The sequence below is a fragment of the Sorex fumeus genome, unplaced genomic scaffold (genome assembly GCF_029834395.1).
Source record: "Sorex fumeus unplaced genomic scaffold, SorFum_2.1 ptg000128l, whole genome shotgun sequence".
Taxonomy (NCBI): domain Eukaryota; kingdom Metazoa; phylum Chordata; class Mammalia; order Eulipotyphla; family Soricidae; genus Sorex; species Sorex fumeus.
In genome coordinates this window covers 17,011,020-17,031,242 of record NW_026606185.1, presented here as the reverse complement: position 1 = coordinate 17,031,242, position 20,223 = coordinate 17,011,020, and the positions used below count along the sequence as shown (strand labels likewise).

Below are 20,223 nucleotides of genomic sequence, written 5' to 3'. Positions count from 1 at the left end.
CTTAGGGAACATGCAGTCTAGGCCTCCCATATGCAAAGCTTGCACTCAGCCTGTTGAGTTATTTTTCTGGACCAACTATAACTGTTTTATTCAACTCTGTGCCAAGAGGAGGATTAGGATGGTGAATTCACCTGCTGTGTCATGAGTTTAGAATAGAGAGACCATAGGGCTCTGGACCCAAATTTCCCACTTAAACTTCCCACATTGCCTTCAAAAAAGAATAAACTCTAGGGTATAGAGATATATGAACAATTGATAGTTGAATGTGTTCAACATAGAGCAAATCTTATGCTTCCTGGAGGATCACGCTGCTTATAGCTTACTGGACATTAGTATTTTAATATCCTTTTAGTCTATGAATACCATGTTGCACTGCATTGTAATATTTATAGTGTTTAAAGTGTTAAATATGCTAAACAGTACCTTTAGAATTGTATCATAAGATCTCTGCATTATTTTTCAGTGTGCCAGGGAACCCCAAAATAGCATTGGCATAGAACTCTTTGACTCTGAGTTACCCTCTGCCAACTGTTTCCCATGAATAAATCAGTGGGGTTTGGAGTGGTAGCCTGGTTCAGCTTTGATATTCTTCCACAGATGCTATGCCAGGGCTTCAGTAAGATGTTCTGGGAGGAATTTTCCAAGTATAAATCATGCCTCACAAAATAAGCCTCAAATAGATTAAACAAAATGCTCTTTTGTCAAAATACCAAAACTTTTTGAGCATTTCTCCATTGTAACCTGTTTGAAGAGCTGATTCAGATACTATGCTCTGGCAGTGCAATGAAGAGCTGGCATTATCTGCTATATACCTCTGATTTTCTGTTGTCATTATATTTGGGTGTTAGATTGGTGGCCAGCAGTCCCATTTAATGTAGGATTTCTGCCAGGAGATTCCTCTGCTTTTTCTCTGTGTATAATATGGTTCATCAACCTTGCAGCTGTCTTTAGGAGTATCTCAAAGTGATTTGTGTGCTTTCCCCTTTGAGAACCATTTCAGTGGTAATTGAGGCAACATTCTTTGATTTAGAGAGAAAATTTATTTCCTTGTGCCTGTTCAAAAAAAATCCCTGTTGCGGGGCTGGAGCACAGCGGGTAGGGCGTTAACCCTGCACGTGGCAGACCAGAGGCAGACCAGAGTAGGATTCCCAGCATCCCATATGGTCCCTTGAGCATTGCCAGGAATAATTCCTAGTGCATGAGCCAGCAGTAACCCCTATGCATCGCTGGGTGTGACACAAAAAGAAAAAGAAAAAAAAATCCCTGTTGGGTTACTCAGAGATGCCACTTTGAAAGTTTGGCAAACTTGTGGTCAGGTCACTACTTATGAAAGAATTTTGGTACTCTGCTCATGGAGAACTGGAGACAAATATATTGCAGGACAAAGTCAGATATGATTTTCATATGTTTTTCATCTTCCCTATTTGCACTTAATCAAAATGATAAGTGTATTAAATCCTTACTGTCAGATATTCTTACACCACCATATACTATTGTAATATATTAGCATTGTCAATTTTGTTCACCAAGATATTACTTCAGTATCTTGAGTTGTATTCAAGTAGGGTGAATTATAGAATTTGCTGAACTTGGCAGAGATGAACTGGTTTAGTGCTTGTGGATGGTAGGTGCATATGACTGTCACTCAAGTCACATGGGCTTGTGGATCAGGTTATAGGTCCCTTAACTTTGAATTTAGAGGGAAGAGAAACACTCACAACATAGTAGTTAAGATCAGACAAAAACATTTTCATGACTGTGCTGCTTTTGCTACAGGGCTCAGAAGAGACAAATGGTGCTGACTATGCCAGGAAAAGAGCTCATCCTCAATTTCTTTGAAGGTTACTTTGCAGGTCCCAGAAGGACATTGGTGTCAGCCAGCAAAGGGAGCGATCCTGATAAAATAATCTATTCAAGATATGGAATGAAATGGCTTATGTGGGTTACTTGGCTGTAACAGTTTCTATGCTAGTGAAATGCAAAACATCTCCAAATACTTTTATCAACCTCTACTCAAATTAGTGGATCCAAATCCTGGCCCACATGTGTTTCATCACAATGCCATATGATCACAGTTTTCATCTGGTGACGTTCTGAAGGTTCCCTATCATTGAACTTGAGAATGCCACCCCTAAAAAATTTATAATTCCCTTTGCAGGTACTTATAAGGTACACATATAAGTTGAATTATTTTCTTTGGACGGGGAGTGTGGGGGATAAACCTGACTGTGCTCAGGGATTATTCCTGGCTTGTGCTCAAGGTTCATTGCTAGCAATTCTGGTGGAATGTAGGCAGTGCTGGGGTGATGGGGGGATCAAACTGGAGTCAGCCAGGTATAAGGCAAGTGCCTGAAACTCTCTACTATCCCTCTGGTCACTAAAATATAATAGTTTTAGGACCGAAACAATTATCTGCATTCTAATAGAATGAGTATGTACAAAGGTTGTCATTCTTCTCTTTAAGTGTATGAAATGAAGATGGCATGCCTTGCACATGACTCACATGTGTGGAACTGGGATTTAATCACTACGGCTGACCTCCTTTTGTATCTTCTCTCACTTGCAGGTGCCTGGCTTTGCCCTTTTTATCATGTTACTGTAGCTGTAGTCGCCCTCTCCTGTTAAGATGGCCCCTTCTCCCAAAGTCACCACATGTTTGCTCCTTATTTTCTGCTTCTTCTTTCTCCAGATGACTGTGGTGCTGCCTTCCTTTTTTCTATCCATCCCCTATCTCATATAACCTTTCCATCATTTGCAGGGTTCACTTCCACTCAGAGCACCCTCATCTTTAGCCTTTGCATTTGATTGTTTAACACGTAGTGGCCCTGTGTAATTGAAGATGTCGACTTTAAGGCGATTTAATTATATAGATTGTCCCCTAGTTTATCAGCCACTTAGATGCGTGTGTACTATTATAGGTTTTGAGACTTTGTCTGGTGTGTTGGAAAATATTTAATTAAGCATAGCCCATGTTTCATCTGATTCTCTGGATTTTTGTGAACACATTGAGGTCTCAGAGCAGCATAACTGCAATGACTTAAGCTCCGAGAAGCTTGCATTTTTCCTGACAAAGACCTGTTGTGACCCTTGGGACATTCTTGGTGTGCCAAATGGGTTCTTTAGCCTCTATGTTTTGGAACTGGTGAATCCTAAGTTAAAGCTACAGCTGCTATTGGTACCACTGCCCTGAACTCAGCTTTCTTTAACTGAGGAATTCTAGCATTGTTACTGGAGTTTGATTTTATTTTTGGTCACACTCAGTGATGCTCAGGGGTTACTCCTGGCTTTTGCACTCAGGAATTACTCCTGGCGGTGCTCAAGGGACAATATGGGATGCTGGGAATCGAACCCGGGTCGGCTGCGTGCAAGGCAAACGCCCTACCCGCTGTGCTATCGCTCCAGCCCCTGGAGTTTGATTTTGACATCGATATATCTGCCTTGCCTTCAGATATCTGCTGCTTTTCCTGTGAAGCAGGGGAGAGCTTTCCATTTCAGGTTGGGTCTTGAATTAAATTCATAAAGGATGCATCTTCTTGACTACTGACTGGGGCTCACTCTCTCTCTTTTTGAGTGCTAGAAATGAATGAATCTGTGGTGAACTATTTTCTTAGTATAGAAGAAGAAATAGACACCCCATGAAATTTGGTAGCTTACCAAAACAAAATTGCTCCACAATTTCAGTAGGTTCATATCCTCATTTTCAGTCTATGCTTGCTCTCTATGCTTGCTCATTCAACATTCCATGTGGTATTAATGGATTACTCTACTCATAATACTTCGCTACTCCTATTTATACTAGCTGTCACTGGTGAATACAGGAAGGGAAGAAAAAGAGCAACACTTGGACTAATCCCTCAGTGACTCCTGGGGGTACTGAGCACAAAGATTTGCCACTGAAAGAGCAGGGGCACAGCCAATAAAATGGGGAAGATGCATTAAAGGCAATGAAGCCCAGTGAGTGAAAATAATAACATGAAAGTGTTTACCAACACTAACCAGTTCTATAACGTCTCAGACAATGACTTTCGTGACATCCGAGAGAGAGAGAGAGAGAGAGAGAGAGAGAGAGAGAGAGAGACACAGAGAGAGAGACACACAGAGAGAGAGAGGCACAGAGAGAGAGAGAGAGAAAGAGAGAGAGAGATAAAGTACCTGGCACTCAGGCAGGTGGTAGGGAGTTGGTTGGGAGGGAAACTGGGGACATTGGTGGTGGGAAATACACACTGGTGAAGGAATGGATGTTGGAACATTATATAACTGAAACCCAATCATAAATGACTTGTCACTGTGTCTCACTGTAATTCAATGAATAATTAAAAAAATGAAATGACCACCAAAAAAACAAAAGAGAAGAAAAAGAAAGTAACAATGGCACAGATAGCAAAGTATAAGAAAGTATGAGAGCCCCAATAAGAAAACTACTGACAAGGAGTGATCCATGACTACAGAGTCAGTTGCAAGCCATGAGCGCAGTTAGGTATTACCTAAAAAAATAATACAAAAGAGTCATCAAAGTCCTTAAGGAGCAGGAAGGCACCGTTGATGAAGAACCAATAGTTAAGTGAATTATAGGTAAGAAATTTCCAGACTTAAGAAGTACAGGAATCAAGATATATGGGGCCCAAAGGATTTCAGAGAAATGATACAAATAGAAGAATTCCAGAACACATTATAATCAAAAATGACAAAAGCAAAAGGCTTACCAAAATATAGAAAGCAGTGAGGTTAAAAATAAGAAGCTTACGTACAAAGGAAAGCCTGTGAGGTTCACAGCAGATTTATCAAATGAACCTACAACCAAAGAAAATGGTGGAATATAGTAAAAACAAAAACCTCAGTGAAATGAATATCTCACCAAGAATACCTTATCTTCCTAGGTTATTTTTATTTATTTATTATTTTTTATTATTGAATCACTGTAGGATAGTTACAAATCTTTCATTATTGAGTTTCAGTCATACAATGATCAAACACCCATCCCTCCACTAGTGTACATTTTCCACCACCAGTGTCCCCAGTATGCCTTCCGCCATCCCCACCTCACTACCCCCTGCCTCTATGGCAGAAAGTTTCCTTCTTACTCTTTCTACTTTGGGTCATTATGGTTTGTAATACAGATACTGAGAAGCCATCAAGTTTGGTCCTTTATCTACTCCCATCCCAATCAATCCCTCCAGCCATCATTGATTTAGTGATCTATTCTCTATCCCAACTGCTTGCTTCCCCAGCTCATGAGGCAGACTTTCAACTGTGGAACAATCTTTCTAGCCTTTGTCTCTACTGCCCTTGGGTGTTAGTCTATATTATGTTATGTTTCACAAATGAGTGCAGTCATTCTATGTTCCTTTCTTATTGACTTACTTCACTTAGCACGATACTTTCCATGTTCATCCATTTATATACAAATTTCATGACTTCATCTTTCCTAACAACTTCATATTCCATTGTGTAGATATACCTAAGTTTTCTTAACCAGTCATCTGTTCTCGAGCACTCAGGTTGTTTCCAGATTCTGGCTATTGTGAACAGTGCTGCAATGAACATCTGGTGCAGACGTACTTTCTGCTGTGATGTTTTGCACCCCTGGGATATATTCCCAGAATTGGTATTGCTGGGTCGTATGGAAGCTCAATTTCTAGTTTTTTGAGGAATGCCCCTAATGCTTTTCAGAAAGGCTGGACCAGTCAGCATTCCTACCAACAACGAAACAGAGTCCCTTTCTCCCTACATTCACACAAGCACTGGTTGCTCTTGATCTTTTTGATGTGTGTCAGTCTCTGTGGTACGAGATGATACCTCATGGTTGTCTTGAACTGCATCTCCCTGATGATTTGTGATGTGGAGCATTTTTTCATGTGCCTTTTGGCCTTTTGTATTTCTTTTTTGTGGAAGTTTCTATTCATTTCTTCTCCCCATTTTTTGGTTTCAAGTTTTTTTCTTCTACATTTCTACTAATTTCTTATATATCCTGTGTATTAATGTCCTATCTGATGGATATTATTCCAATTTAAAGTACAGAGCTTCATAGACAAGCAACAACTTACGGAATTCATAACCTTAAAACAAGTTTTGCAAGAAGCAGTATTGGTGCTTCTTAAAAGATAAGACAGCAAACCTCCTGGTACTAATTTCAGCCACTCTTGGGTATTAGTCTCCTATTTTGTTACTTTATGTTCCCCAGATGAATGAAATCTTCTTGGAGGCCACCCACACATGCTAGGGGAAAAGGGAGCTCAGATAGAGAAGGGAGCACCAAATAAAGGGTGTTGGGAGGATCCTCCCAGGATGGGAGAAGCATTCTAAAAGTAGATTATAGACCAAACATGATTGCCACTCAATGCCTTTTTTTGCAAACCACAACACCAAAAAGGAGAAAGAGAACAAAAGGGAATGCCCTGCAACAGAGGCAGGGTGGAATGAAGGGGGTGGGGGGTGGGAGGGATACTGGGACCCGTGGTGGTGGATTTAAAATTTGTAAGTTTACAACTGTACCTCCTGGTGTTTCACTAATAATAATAAAAAAAAATAAGACAGGTTTCACAGCGCTTTCCTACTTAGTATGACATTCACTCCTGGCAGTTATGGTTGTTCTCCACTAGATGAAGAAATGTTTGTTTATTCCTAGCATGCGAATGGGGTTGGAGCGATAGCACAGCGGTAGGGCATTTGCCTTGCACACAGCCAACATGGCCGACCTGAGTTCGATTCCTTCGCCCCTCTCGGAGAGCCCGGCAAGCTACCGAGAGTATCTCGCCCGCACGGCAGAGCCTGGCAAGCTACCCGTGATGTATTCGATATGCCAAACACAGTAACAACAAAAGTCTCCAATGGGGACGTTACTGGGCCCGCTGGAGCAAATCGATGAACAACGGGATGACAGTGACAGTGACAGTGACAGCATGCTAAGGAATTTCATACCTTTTTAGTAATGAGTTCATATTTCATTTATACTGAATGTTTTATATCTATGGGCTGGAGTGATAGCACAGTGGGTAGGGCGTTTGCCTTGCATGCAGCCAACATGACCGACCCGAGTTCGATTCCTACGCTCCTCTCAGAAAGCCCGGCAAGCTACCGAGAGTTTCTCGCCCGCACAGGAAAGCCTGGCAAGCTACCTGACATATTTGATATGCCAAACACAGAAACAGCAAGGCTCAAAATGAAGATGTTACTGGGCCCACTCGAGCAAAATCGATGAATGACGGGAGGACAGTGTTTTGTTTTATGTCTATTCAAGTGATTTTTTTATATATCCATAGAGATTTTTATTACTATCTTTTACTAGTTAATGCAGATAATTAAGCATTATCCATAAGATAGTATAAGTAAAGTAAAAGTAAAGGCCCTCCCGTTGATCGTCGATTTGCTCGAGCGGGCCCAGTAACGTCTCCATTGGAGACTTTGTTGTTACTGTGTCTGGCATATCGAATACTCTCGGTAGCTTGCCGGGCTCTCCGAGAGGGGCGGAGGAATCGAACTCGGGTCGGCCATGAAGATAGTATATTCCAACATAAAACTGGCATTCTCTTATTTGGATGGAACATACTTTCATAAATTTATAGACTTATTTAGATTTTCCTTTTAAAATTTCCTAACTTCTCCTCACTCTTACTAAATGGCATATTTGTAGGATTTATCAATGTCATGTAAATTTTAAATTATTTTAGTGTAGAATTATTTATACTATTAAAATTACATACTTTTAAGAAAGGAAGATAAATTTTGTTAATATCAACTTAGTTATAATTTTGTGGAATTTCAGAATTTTGGCTTTTTTCACCTATATGTGTTTAGGTGTCATAACTCCCACAATACATAAAAAATATCTCATATGTGGGGTATAAAGACACACAGCATGGGAACAAAGGATGACCAAAGTTATCAGAACTGGAGATTTTATCTATTGAACAGAGCTTACCCGGGTGGAGGATGACTGGGAGGGGCCTTTGGAACACTAGTGGGTTCTTTGGTGGTGGCTGTAGTGTTGGAATGATGTATGCATGAACAGAATAATTCAGGTATTGTAATTTCTGGTACTTCAATAAAAATGGTTTTAAATGATAAAATCATCAATTGGTTGTACCCCAGTGTGAACATATTTAATATTATTTGACTATACACTCTAAATGGTTAAAATGGTGAATGTTTTGTTAAAAATTTTGGTTAAACTCTGTGCGGTACATCTCTAGTATAGTTAATACCTAGGGTAATACAAGGATTGTTAAGGAAATTTATTTGAGCTTTCTTTATGTTATTTGCATAGTCCTTATATCAGAGTCTCTTCTAGGATTATTATGGTTAGTGACAAATTAGGATTCAGAAACATATTCATTTTTCAGTATCCTAAAAACAGCTTCAAGTTCAGTTATTACACTGAAAAATTGTTATTTATGTTGTTTTCTCATATAATTCTCATATTTTTATTGTGTATATTTTATAAGATAGTTTAGTATATCTTAAGTTCTCTTTGTTGTTGTTTCAACACCAGCCGCTTTCTGGCTTCTATTTAGATATATTTAAGCCTCTGTTTCTCTTTGCAAATCAGATAGATTTGATGTTTCTGGTAGCCTATGAGAGTCTTCAAATTCAAGTTGTTCAACATTGCACTTCTGTTGATGTCTTATATTTTCAGTCTGGAAAATTTACTGAAAATATTCACTGTTAAATATTGCAATATTAAGACTTAAAGTTCAGAATACCAAATTTAATTTTTTATTTTTAACATCAAGGGATGAATATTAGTTTATTAAGAATTTGATAGGCTGGAGCGATAGCACAGTGGTTAGGGCATTTGCCTTGGCACAGGGCCAACCCAGATTTGATTCCTCCATCCCTCTAGGAGAGCCTGCAAGCTACTGAGAGTATTCTGCCTGCAGGGCAAAGCCTGGCAAGCTCCTCATGCCATATTCGGATATGCCAAAAACAGTAACAACAAATCTCACTTTGTGTTCCTGGAGCGAGCATATGCCATTGGTCTACACTAGCACTTGACAGGGACAAATGGAGCCATTACTGGTGCCCACTCGAGCAAATCAATGAACAATGGGATGACAGAGCTTCAGTGCTAAGAAATTGATAAAATTTACAAAAATAGATTTTGATTTAGTAGTTGTTTTAAAATATTATTTTTCTCTGCTTATCAGTTTTTGTGTTAGTTACATTTAGGACGATAACCATTGTCTATTTCCAGAATTTTTTCATCATAAAAATGAACCTAGTGCCTCAGTTAAAGAATAACTTTCCTTTCTGTATCTAATTCCTGTATCTCTGATGAATTTTCTTATTTAGGACATTTCATACAAATAGTATTGGTTTTGAGATAAAATTTAGTTTATTTTCCAGAAAATTAAACCCATATTGTTATAAATGTATGTTGTAGTTTGATAACTTAAAATGTATTAATGTTAAAACCACTCCAGATTCATAAAATTCTGTATGGGCATTTCTACTGAACAGCATCTAAAAGAATATACCAGGATATTTGCCAGGATAGTGTAAGGTAGGTCATTTGAGTTTCCTTTATGTTATGCCCATAGGTCTTAATGTTCAGATTTGGGTTACATGAGAAATAAGGGCTTATCTGCTGCCTTCGTCAATGCTAAAGTGATTAGTGTAAGATTTCACCATATTTAAAATATTCAACTTAAATATACTAATATTTTCATAATTAATTACTGTAGATAAAATTTATTGCCCACACATTCTTGAAAATGAAAAAAAATTGCAAATAAATTAGCATCGAACCATTTCAATCTAATCACAGAATGCAGTTGTGGCAAAATCAGTGTTTGAATTATTTTAAATGTATTTTTAAGATAGATATATAGATTAGCTCACCTAATCCAATTCCCAGAAAAGAGCTGACAAGTTAGCCAAACAGTGAAATAAAGGAGTTGCACCAGATATGTTAAAGCTCTTTATTTCTACAGTTGTGTGGGTTAGTGATTTTAATACTCAGTCACTTGCTTTTTGACTATAAAAAATAGCATCTAAATATGTGCCTTATAAGTCATAAGTCTGCAAGGTGTTTGACTTAAAGAAAAACTTTGTCTACAGAGCTATTAAATAATCCTTTTATGTAATTCTGAGAATGTGACATCTTTTCAGAGACATATTTTAGAAGACAAAAATAAAATCTAGGATTCTTATATCCATTATTTCTCTTTGAATTTGTTATGAATATTTTCAGATTCTTTGAGACATGTAAGTATTGAACAAATAATAACTATATTTGTATTTGGCTAATTTGAATTGCTATTTTTTAATGTGAACCACTTCAATTGTATAATATTTTGAAGTAATTTTTAATAAGGTCAAACACATTTTATTATTCCATAGCTTTATACTATGTAACTTTGGTTTGATGTTCACTTTAGCTATCTTTGTGCCATATCCTACACATTATAATATATACTAATTATTACGTTATGTATAATTTTAATTGCTTTAGATTTCTAAGAGAATTCAATATATGTAATATTAAGCACAGTTTTTATAGAATCTCTTGTATTTAGATGATTAGCTTAAGTTTGAGCAAGATATTTTCACTTTGAGATATAACATATAATAAAGTGAGTAGAATGCAAGTGTAAATAAATTTATTATAATGCTATTAACTCACTTATCCAATCCACATAATAAGAAACCATTTTTCCATATGGAGACACAGTCTAGCTTCATGTAATTGACGCATTAATATTGCCAAAATGACAATCCTGTCCAAAGCACTATACAGATTTAATTTAGTCCTTACTAAAAAGTCCTAGGATATTTCTAAAGAACTAACCAAACACTGCTGAAATTTATAAAGAATGATATTAATATAGAATATATATGTTTGTTATATTTATATAAATTTATATAGAATAATGAAATAACCCAAAAAGTCAAAGCAATCCAAGATTAAAGAATATGGGGAACATCTCTTTCCCTAACTTTATAAAACTGTAGTAATCAAAACTGTGATACTGAAAGGACAGATTCTCAGACCAATGGAATAGAATTAAGAATCCACAGACAGATGCTCAGGTTAATCTTTGACAGAGCAAAAAGTACTAAATAGCAAAGAAAGCCTCTTTAACAAATGGTGTTGGGGAGGCTGTTCACACGTAAAAGTGAAGTCAAAGTCCTTTCTCACGTCATGTACAAAAGCCAATTTGTCACTGGTTTGCACTAGTTCTTTAATGTTTTGTGTAAATTCTTTTTTGGTTTACCTGTTTCTTAATTTTTCTTCTTCCTTCCTTCCTTCCTTCCTTCCTTCCTTCCTTCCTTCCTTCCTTCCTTCCTTCCTTCCTCCCTCCCTCCCTCCCTCCCTCCCTCCCTCCCTCCTTCCTCCCTCCCTCCCTCCCTCCTTCCTTCCTTCCTTCTTTCCTTCCTTCCTTCCTTTCTCTTTTTTTGAGGGATGTAGGGCATACTTGGGTTTGCTCAGGGCTTACTACTGTACTGACTCTGCATTCAAGGTCACTTCTGGCAGTCTTGGGGGACTATTTGGGTATCAGGGATCAAGTCTGGATAGGCTGTGTTGAAGACAAGGACTTTATCTGCTTTACTATCTCACTGGCACTATAAGTTATCTTTTAATGGATAGACTCCTTCTTTAAATATTTTTATAATTAATACTTTTTCTATATTATTTAAAGGCCAAAGGCAATAAAATGATAGAACAGATCTACACAATTGAATTGGAGAGGTTGGTTACACCAGTGGTGGGTGTGGTATTAAAATTATGTGCAAGAAAATCATTATTAACATTGTAAAGAATTTCAAAAAATAAAAACAGAAATAATACTGAAGTCTGTTCATATTTTAAAGATGTTGTTACTGTGTAAAATACATTTTCTCCATAATTTTTGTTTGATATAATTAGACTTTATTTTAATAGATTATTTGAAATGAAAGTCTTTTATTTTTTTAAGGGATCAGAACTTTGTTCTCTTTTCTCCTTTTCTTCCTTTCTTTTCATCATCTTTGTTTTCTTTCCTTCCTGCAAATTTTCAACTTAGAAACATAATTTTTCCAATACCTTTATTTAAAAAACTATTCTCTCCTTTGTACAGTGGTCTTACCTTTATCATAAATCAACACAGATAATTTGCTATATAAATCTACATAGTTACGTACAATTATGTATCTTTATTTGTACCATTGGTTAACTTCTCCATCTCTGTAGGAATAATCACAGTCTCATTATGCTGTGTAGTTTACATATATGTGAGACCAAGTTCCACCTTTTTTAAAGAACTTTAAGGGTATCTCTGATGAGATTGACATTCCCTTTCATGTTTTCAAACTAGCTTTTGAAGATCTACAAGAATATACATGATGAGTGCCTACTTCCCACCACCATGGATCCCAGTATTCTTCCCACCCCCCATCCCCTCCATCCCGCCCTGTCTCTGTGGCAGGGAAGTGGGCACTGGGATGGTATTTGATCATTGTATAATTGAAACCCAAGCAGAATAATGTGTAAGTCTGAAACTGTACCCCATGATGTCTCACTATTAAAAAAATTTTTAATAAAAAAATACATTTTTAATAAAGAATTTAAAAATAAAAAGAATATACATGATGATTTTAATTAGCTTCATCTCAAATTTATAAATCAATTTGGGAAAGATTTATATCTTAAACATAAAATGCCTTTTAATAATTGAAATTGACATAATATCTCCCTTATCTATATTTTCACTATTAAACAGTTTTACAATATAACCTGTAGAGTTATGATGTCCACTACGAGTTCAATTCCCAGCACCTCATACAGTGTCCTAAGCACCACCAGGAGTGATTCCTGAGCACTTAGCTAGGAGTGAACCCTGAGAAGCACTGGGTGTGGCCCTCCAAATGAAAGAATTAAGTGGTACTAAAGTAAATTTATTAATTAAATCTAAATTATTTCCTGTAGCTTATTTTGAATTTCTATGTATGTAGTATCCTTTCCTGATCTTTTATTTCAAGATTAATTTTTTTATTGAATCATCTGGGGCCACTCTAGCAAATCGATAAACAACGGGAGGGCGTGACAGTGACATCATGAGATAGACAGTTACATAGTTTTCATGATAGGTTTTCAGTCATAAAAGTTTTTAACACCCATTCCTCCATCAGTGTACATTTAAAACCACCAATGTACCCAGCATCCTCTCTGCCACTTCCCCCTCCTCCTGTCTACCTCTGTGGCAGGCACTTCTCTCTCTCTCTCTCTCTCTCTCTCTCTCTCTCTCTCTCTCTCTCTCTCTCTCTCTCTCTCCATCTCTCTCTCTTTTGTGCATCATGGTTTGCAATATCGATACTGAAAGACCATCATTTTTGGTCCTTTACCCACTTTCAGCCTACATCTGCCATAGAGAACAATCCCTTCCAAACATCATTGTTATAGCAGTTTCTCTTTCCCAACTATTCTTCCTCCCAGTACTTGGGCTTTTGACTATGGACCATTCATCCTGGCCCTTGTTTATACTGTCCTCGGGTGTCAGTATTTTACTATGTCTTGTTTGTATCCTACAAAGGAATTCTTTTTCACTCAGAATGTTACTCCTCATGTCCACTCATTTATAAGCAAATTTTATGACTTCATTTTCATAACAGCTGCATAGTACTCCATTGTGTAGACATACCACAGTTTCTTTAACCAGTCATCTGTTCTCGAGCACTTAGGTGTTTCCAGATTCTGGCTATTGTGAACAGTGCTGCAGTGAACATAGAAATGCAGATGTCATTTGTGCCGTGTTTTTTGCACCTCAGGGGATATATTCTCAGAAGTGATATTGCTTGGTCATATGGAAACTCAATTTCTAGTTTTTTGAGGAATTCCCATATTGTTTTCCAAAATGGCTGCTCCAGTTAGCATTCCCACCAACAATGATTGAAAGTCTCTTTCTTCCCTTATTCATGCCAGCACTGGTTGTTCTTATTTTTAATGTGTGCCAGTCTCTTAGTGTGAGATTATATCTGATAGTTGTTTTGATTTGCATTTCTCTGCTCATTAGCAATGAATAACTTTTTATGTGCTTTTTGGCCATTCAAATTTATTCTTTGAGGAAGTTTTTGTTCATTTTTTTCTTCCCATTTTTTGATGGGGTTGAAAGTTTTTTTTTCTTGTAAATTTCTACCAGTGTCTAATATATCTTATATTAATCCCTTATCTGAGGTGTATTGGGTAAATAATTTTTCCCATTTTGTGGACTTTCTTTGTATCTTGGTCACCATTTCTTTTGAGGTGCAGAAGTTTCTTGGTTTAATGTAATCCCATTTGTTTATCTTTGCTTCTACTTGCTTGGTCAGTGGTGTTTTATCTTTATAGATGGCTCTAGCTTCGATGTCATAGAGGGTTCTGTGTAAGTTTTCCTCTAGGCAACTTAGGGATTCAGGTCAGATATTGAGGTCTTTACTCCATTTTGATCTGACTTTTGTGCCTGGTGTACTTAAAAGTTCATGGCTTTCCTATATATAAATAATGAATGAGAAGAAAGAAATACTTAAAAACACCAATTCCATTCATAATTGTGCCTCAGAATATCAAATACCTCAGAATCAGTAAGGAGGTGAAAGCCATAAACATAAAAAGCTAAAAGCAACTGCTTTGAAAAATAAAAGAGGACACAAGGAAATGGAGACCCATCCCTTGCTCATGGATTGGGAGGATGAACTTTGTCAAAATGGTGATGCTCCCCATAGCATTATACAGATTCAATGCAGTCCCTATAAGGATAGTCATGATGTCTTTCAAAGAAGTAGATAAAATGCTCCTGAAATTCTGGTGGAACAGTAATCCCCCACGAATAGCTAAAGCAATCATTGGGGAAAAGAAGATGGGAGGCATCACCTTCCCCTATTTCAAACTGTGCTACAAAGCAGTAGTAATTAAAACAGTATGATATTGGAATAGAAACAAACCTGCAGATCAATAGAATAGATTTGAATATCCTGACACAGAACCCACAAATGTGTGATGCTTAATTTTTTATGAAGAATCAAGAATGTGAAATGGAGCAAGAAAAATATCTTCAACAGGTTGTTCTCAGGAAACTGGACAGCAAAAATTGAACTCAGACCTTTGCTGATTTTTAAATCAGAATTGTGTGCTTGCTTCAGCAGCACATATACTAAAATTGGAATGATACAGAGAAGATTAGCATGACCCCTGCGCAAGGATGACACGAAAATTCGTGAAGTGTTCCATATTTAAAAAGTAAAATAAAATAAATCAGAATTATGATGCAATTTGATTAATTATTGATTAAACTAGTGATAATCTCTGAGATTCCTCCATTAATATCTTCACTTGTGATTGGGGGATGTTTTGTGATAATTAATCCAGTAATCAGGGGAACCCATTTTTTTTTTAATGCTGCTGCCTAGTATGACATTCTCTGACCCAGATGTTCTCTATCTGTGCTGTTCAGTGTGGGCCCATTAGTATGGGCTGCTGCCCACTTAAATCTACCTAGTGCTATTGAGGAAATTATTTTTTTTATTAAGTTAAATTTAAATATCTGGAATTTGCTAAGAGTAACCATGGGAGAGAGCAATAGAAAACTAACTTTTATAAATACATCTTTTTTCTTGAATCTGGGAGCTTTTATACTAGAACTTTTTCTTCTCTCCCTTTCTTCGGTGTTCTACATTGTCTATTTGCAGCAGCTCTTAAGATTTCCATGCTGGTTCCTCTCTCTGAGGGTTCTAATTGTGCCTTCCCTGGCCACCGACTGCATATTTCCTCCCTGATTTCTTGTCTTTCTATCAACCCACTGGTATTATTACAAATGTACTGCGTAGCAACTTGAAATATTTATGAACTTTATCTGCACAGCAATTTGAAATATTTATAGACATTAACTTAACTCTCATTTGTCACTTTCCAACCTGATCTCCTAGCATATTTACTTCTGTCTATGAGGAAGAGTCTATTTAATTTCTATAGAAAATACTACATTCCATTATCATTTCTTTTATTGGCTACATAACTCATTTCCTCAAATATTTATTTAAATATTTGGGACTAGACAGATAGCATAGGGGCAAAAGTGCTTTCTTTGCACAGTCAACCGAGGCTCAATCCCTGGTATCCCATATTGTACCCTAAGCCCTTCCAGGATTGATCCCTGACTGCAGAGCCAGAAATAAGCCAGAAACACTGCTAGGTCTGCTCAACCCCCCATCAAAAAAAAATTAAAAAGTAACTATATTTAAGACTTTAAGACTTAGTTAGGAGTGCATATTTAAGGTTAAACCTTCTGGAGTTACAATTAATTGAGGAATATAAACAAGTTTAGAGAGATAATTACAGTTATGTAGTGATGGGATGATGCAAAAACTGTGCCAGGAGTGCTGTGCTGGTACTGGGGGAGATGGGAGATAAATATCTAACATTATATGCCCTTACAGTGCTTTAGAAGGACTTCATATCTCATCTGCGACCTTAAGAGAAGCAGGAATTTCTGGTGCAAGAATGGGAAAAAAAGAATCTTTTAGACAGATAATGCTAGTTTCCTGATATGCCTATAATAAATTATCAATAGCTTCTAGTTAAAATTAAGAAATATTATCTTGAAAATTCCGGAATTTTGAGGCCTTGAAATATTGGATGAGTTGCATTTATTCTGAAATCTCTAGAGAGAACCCATTTCTTTGTGCTTTCTAGCTGTTAAAAAAGTTGCCTTCTTGCCCTGGCTAGTGGTGTCCCCACCTCCGTTCTCAGAAGTAGCAGCCTGACACCTTCAGATATTTAATTCTCACCCTTATTTAACCCTGTAACTTATATGGAACCTTGTGATTACTTTGTCTCCACTGGATAATACATGATTTTTTCTCATTTCAATGTCAGTGGATTAGTAACCTGGATTCTATCTGCAGCCTTAATTCTCCCTTACCCCCATACGTTCCATGCAATTTAACATATTCATAGAGTCTGGGTATTAGAGTTCCTAAATATTAGGTTGTAGACATGATTGGGAGTGGGAGGAGAACATTATCCTGTCTATCACAGCAAAGAAAAAAGCACAACATATTTGATGAAGGGGAAGAATTTTTTCAGCATGGCTTAAACTTTACCAGTGGGAGAGCAATGAGAGGAATGATGAACATGAGAAAGGATTGAAAGTAGGAGCTATGATAACGTTAAATGTCAAGCTAAAGAAAATGGGAAAAAGTGAAATAATTATATGAGTTATTGAAAATGCCCTCTCTCTGCACTTGAGGCCTCTTAACTGATAATAATACCTACTTCATTTCTTGCAATTTGGAGCTAATTAATTTAGTAATAATAAGGTTTAATGTGAAATCATAAAGAAAATAATCTGTTATGCACACAAAATGGCAAAAATTCAATTTTGAAAATAGATGATAGCCTATTCAAACTATTGATTAATATTTGTATTAGAACTCTTTCATGTGTTGGAATTCTTTCATAGGTAGATCTAAATTATACTGGAGGATTTTTGAGCTTTTATATAAGAAAATGCCGATGCTCTTGCTGAATCTCAAGACTCAAATGATGTTACCTTATCTTCATCTATTAGAGTGGGTCCTGGCTTCTGGAGATGGATCCACAGTAGATCCAGTAGCTTTACTGCATTAGTTGGCCTGGCACCAAGGAGGGGCAAGGCGTTCTGAATTTCATTCAGCCACCTTCATTTCTATCTCACTCTGAACAATTCTCTGTGGTCAGGCAGATGTGACATATGAATCAGGTGTGTTAGAATAGTACTTGTCTGAGCAGTACTCAGTGATATTTAGAATGCTTGCTTCTAAGTTTTTTGAATAATTTGCTAAGATTTGAAACCAAATTTCAATTAAAGCTTTATAGTTGGGTGCATTGTCTACACTTCTTACCATATATCATTATCAGAATATATCAAAATATACTAAGCTACTGCTTCTCTGAGTGTTCTCTATAGATGGACCTGAATTTGAAATCTTAAGATGAATATATCCGTGTTCTGAAAAATTATCATTTGAAATCAGCACAAAGACTTTCAGTAATTGACATCATTTGCCTAACTTTAAAAATGGAAGTATTTAATTAAACTTCATATAAAAATGAAATAAAATCATCCTTTTATTTTATGTAACTTTCTTCCCTTAAGCAACTCTTTCTTGCAGTCTCTGTCAGCTTATTTAATTTCACTTCCAGCACATTTTTTTTATTTATATTATCTTCATTTAAATACAGATGTCCTGTAGAATAATCCCATGTTCTTTGTACGATGAGTGTGTAATGACATCCTGCTCTGAGCATTTCTGTCATTCTGGGCTTTTGCATCTCAAATGGGACATCTCTACTTTTTAAGGGCTCCATTTCAGACTGAGCAAATGAAACATATATTAGACTGTGTTTTTCTTCTCTGATTGGTTTCATTTATGTGAAAAGTGACAGATGTACTTGAAATCACACTTCATTTTTATTACTTTATTCTGAGGACTGTCATTACTTACTAATCTTTCACTACCATTTCTTGAAAGCTGACACCTTTCTCTACCTCCACTTTTCTAACTTTGGTTTTAACATTTATCTGTTGATAATACTTTTCTGTAAACAACTTCTCTAACACCAATGCCATTATCTCAGATTTCTCTATTGTATTCACATCCCATGTTCACACAGTCACCAAAGTTTGTCATTTCTTCCCTCACAGTTTCTACCCATTTCCTTCCAGAATGATTGCTACTGATCCAGTTCTTTTTTTTTTATAAGATTTCTGCACTCTTTCAATAACCTGCTGTGCTTCTGTCTAAATCTCTTTCACTTCAATCTTGGTACAATTGAGATAAAAACTTTCTAAAACACTATTAAAGTCCAAAGAGGTTTGTGAGTTGAGATTTATATACCATTCCTTATTTTGACAGCAGGTCTGGAAGCAATTTTTTAGAACTTCTTAACTTTGGCGATTGCACTTTTTAGTGGACACTTGTTTCAAGTACAGCTGGCCTTTCAGTTTACCTCTGCTCTTGGAGGACACAAAAATGATAACTACTTTACAATATGACATATATAGACATATATACAAACTAATACTAAGCTACATAAATAGTAGCTGGCTCAGTAAAGTTTATATGAGACTAAGAATTAATTAATGCCAGGAATCAAACCCAGAGGCTCACATGCAACTCAAGTACTGCACGACTAGACTACACTGTCAGTTTCAGATAAGAGTTTTGAGGATAGAGGTTTGTCTTTCCTCCACTATGGCAGAACCCTTTGATATGAGTAGCGCCTTTATGCTAAATGCTTGCAAAGTGCATCACATTTTTCACTTGATCACTTGATATCCCTTACTCATCAATTTGCTCAAGCGGGCGCCAGTAACATCTCCATTCGTCCCTTTTGTGTGCTAGTGTACCCAATGGTGTCTGCTTGTTCCAGGAACATGAAGAGTCTCAAACCAATTGTTCAGGGTCTTGACAAAGAAGTCTGACCATCTTGTAGGTGGGCGGCCACGCGGTCTTTTGATGTCCCGTGGAATCCAGTTGGTAATGGCTAGAGTCTAGCGGTCATCTTCAAATCTCATATGTGTCCAGCCCATCTGATTTTTGATGTCCTCACAAACGAGACAGCATCCCTGATTCTTCTTCTTTTTTAATATTTATTAGTGAAACACCATGAGGTACAGTTGTAGACTTACAAATTTTTGTGCTTGGGTTTCAGTTATACAATGATTGAGTACCCATCTCTCCACCAGTGCCCATTCTCCACCACCATTAATCCCAGTATACCTCCCACCCCCTAACCCCCATCCCACCCTGCCTCTGTGGAAGGGCACTCCCTTTTGTTCTTTTTCTCCTTTTGGGTGCTGTGGTTTGCAAAAGAGAAATTTTGTGGCGTCCCTGATTCTTGACCTTCGATGGAGATTGGAACTCCGGATTCTTTCTCTCATTTGAGTGAAACATGATACTCCACGTATAGCTCTTTTGATTTCTCTTTGGGAGACCCAAATAGTCTTCTTATCCTGTTTTTCTAGGGCCCAGGTCTCTGAGGCATATGTTAATGCAGGAAGAAGAGTGGAATCAAAGAGATGTACCTGGAGGAGCTGGAGGTTCTTTGTCCTTTTAGCTATTTCTTCTATGCTCTTGAAGGTGTTCCAAGCCACTCTCTTCCTCCTGTGTTCTAAAATTTTAAATACAGTGATACAGCTAGTTTAATTTAAATTTTATAACTGGATATTGACTTTGGGGTCTAGAAGCATCTCTGTGGCATGTTGCCTGTATTTAAATCTTCCGAGAGAT

At 37.0% G+C, this 20,223-nt stretch overlaps 1 protein-coding gene and 1 non-coding gene across 8 annotated transcripts in view; both read left to right on the top strand.

The window, feature by feature from the left end:
* Positions 1 to 20,223, top strand: part of PTPRM (protein tyrosine phosphatase receptor type M) — an 890,665-nt gene that overhangs the window by 241,821 nt on the left and 628,621 nt on the right. The gene's annotated exons all lie outside the window — the stretch shown is intronic.
* On the top strand, positions 15,081 to 15,187 carry LOC130045647 (U6 spliceosomal RNA). The gene has a single exon (XR_008795612.1). It is a non-coding gene; the product is annotated as a U6 spliceosomal RNA (small nuclear RNA).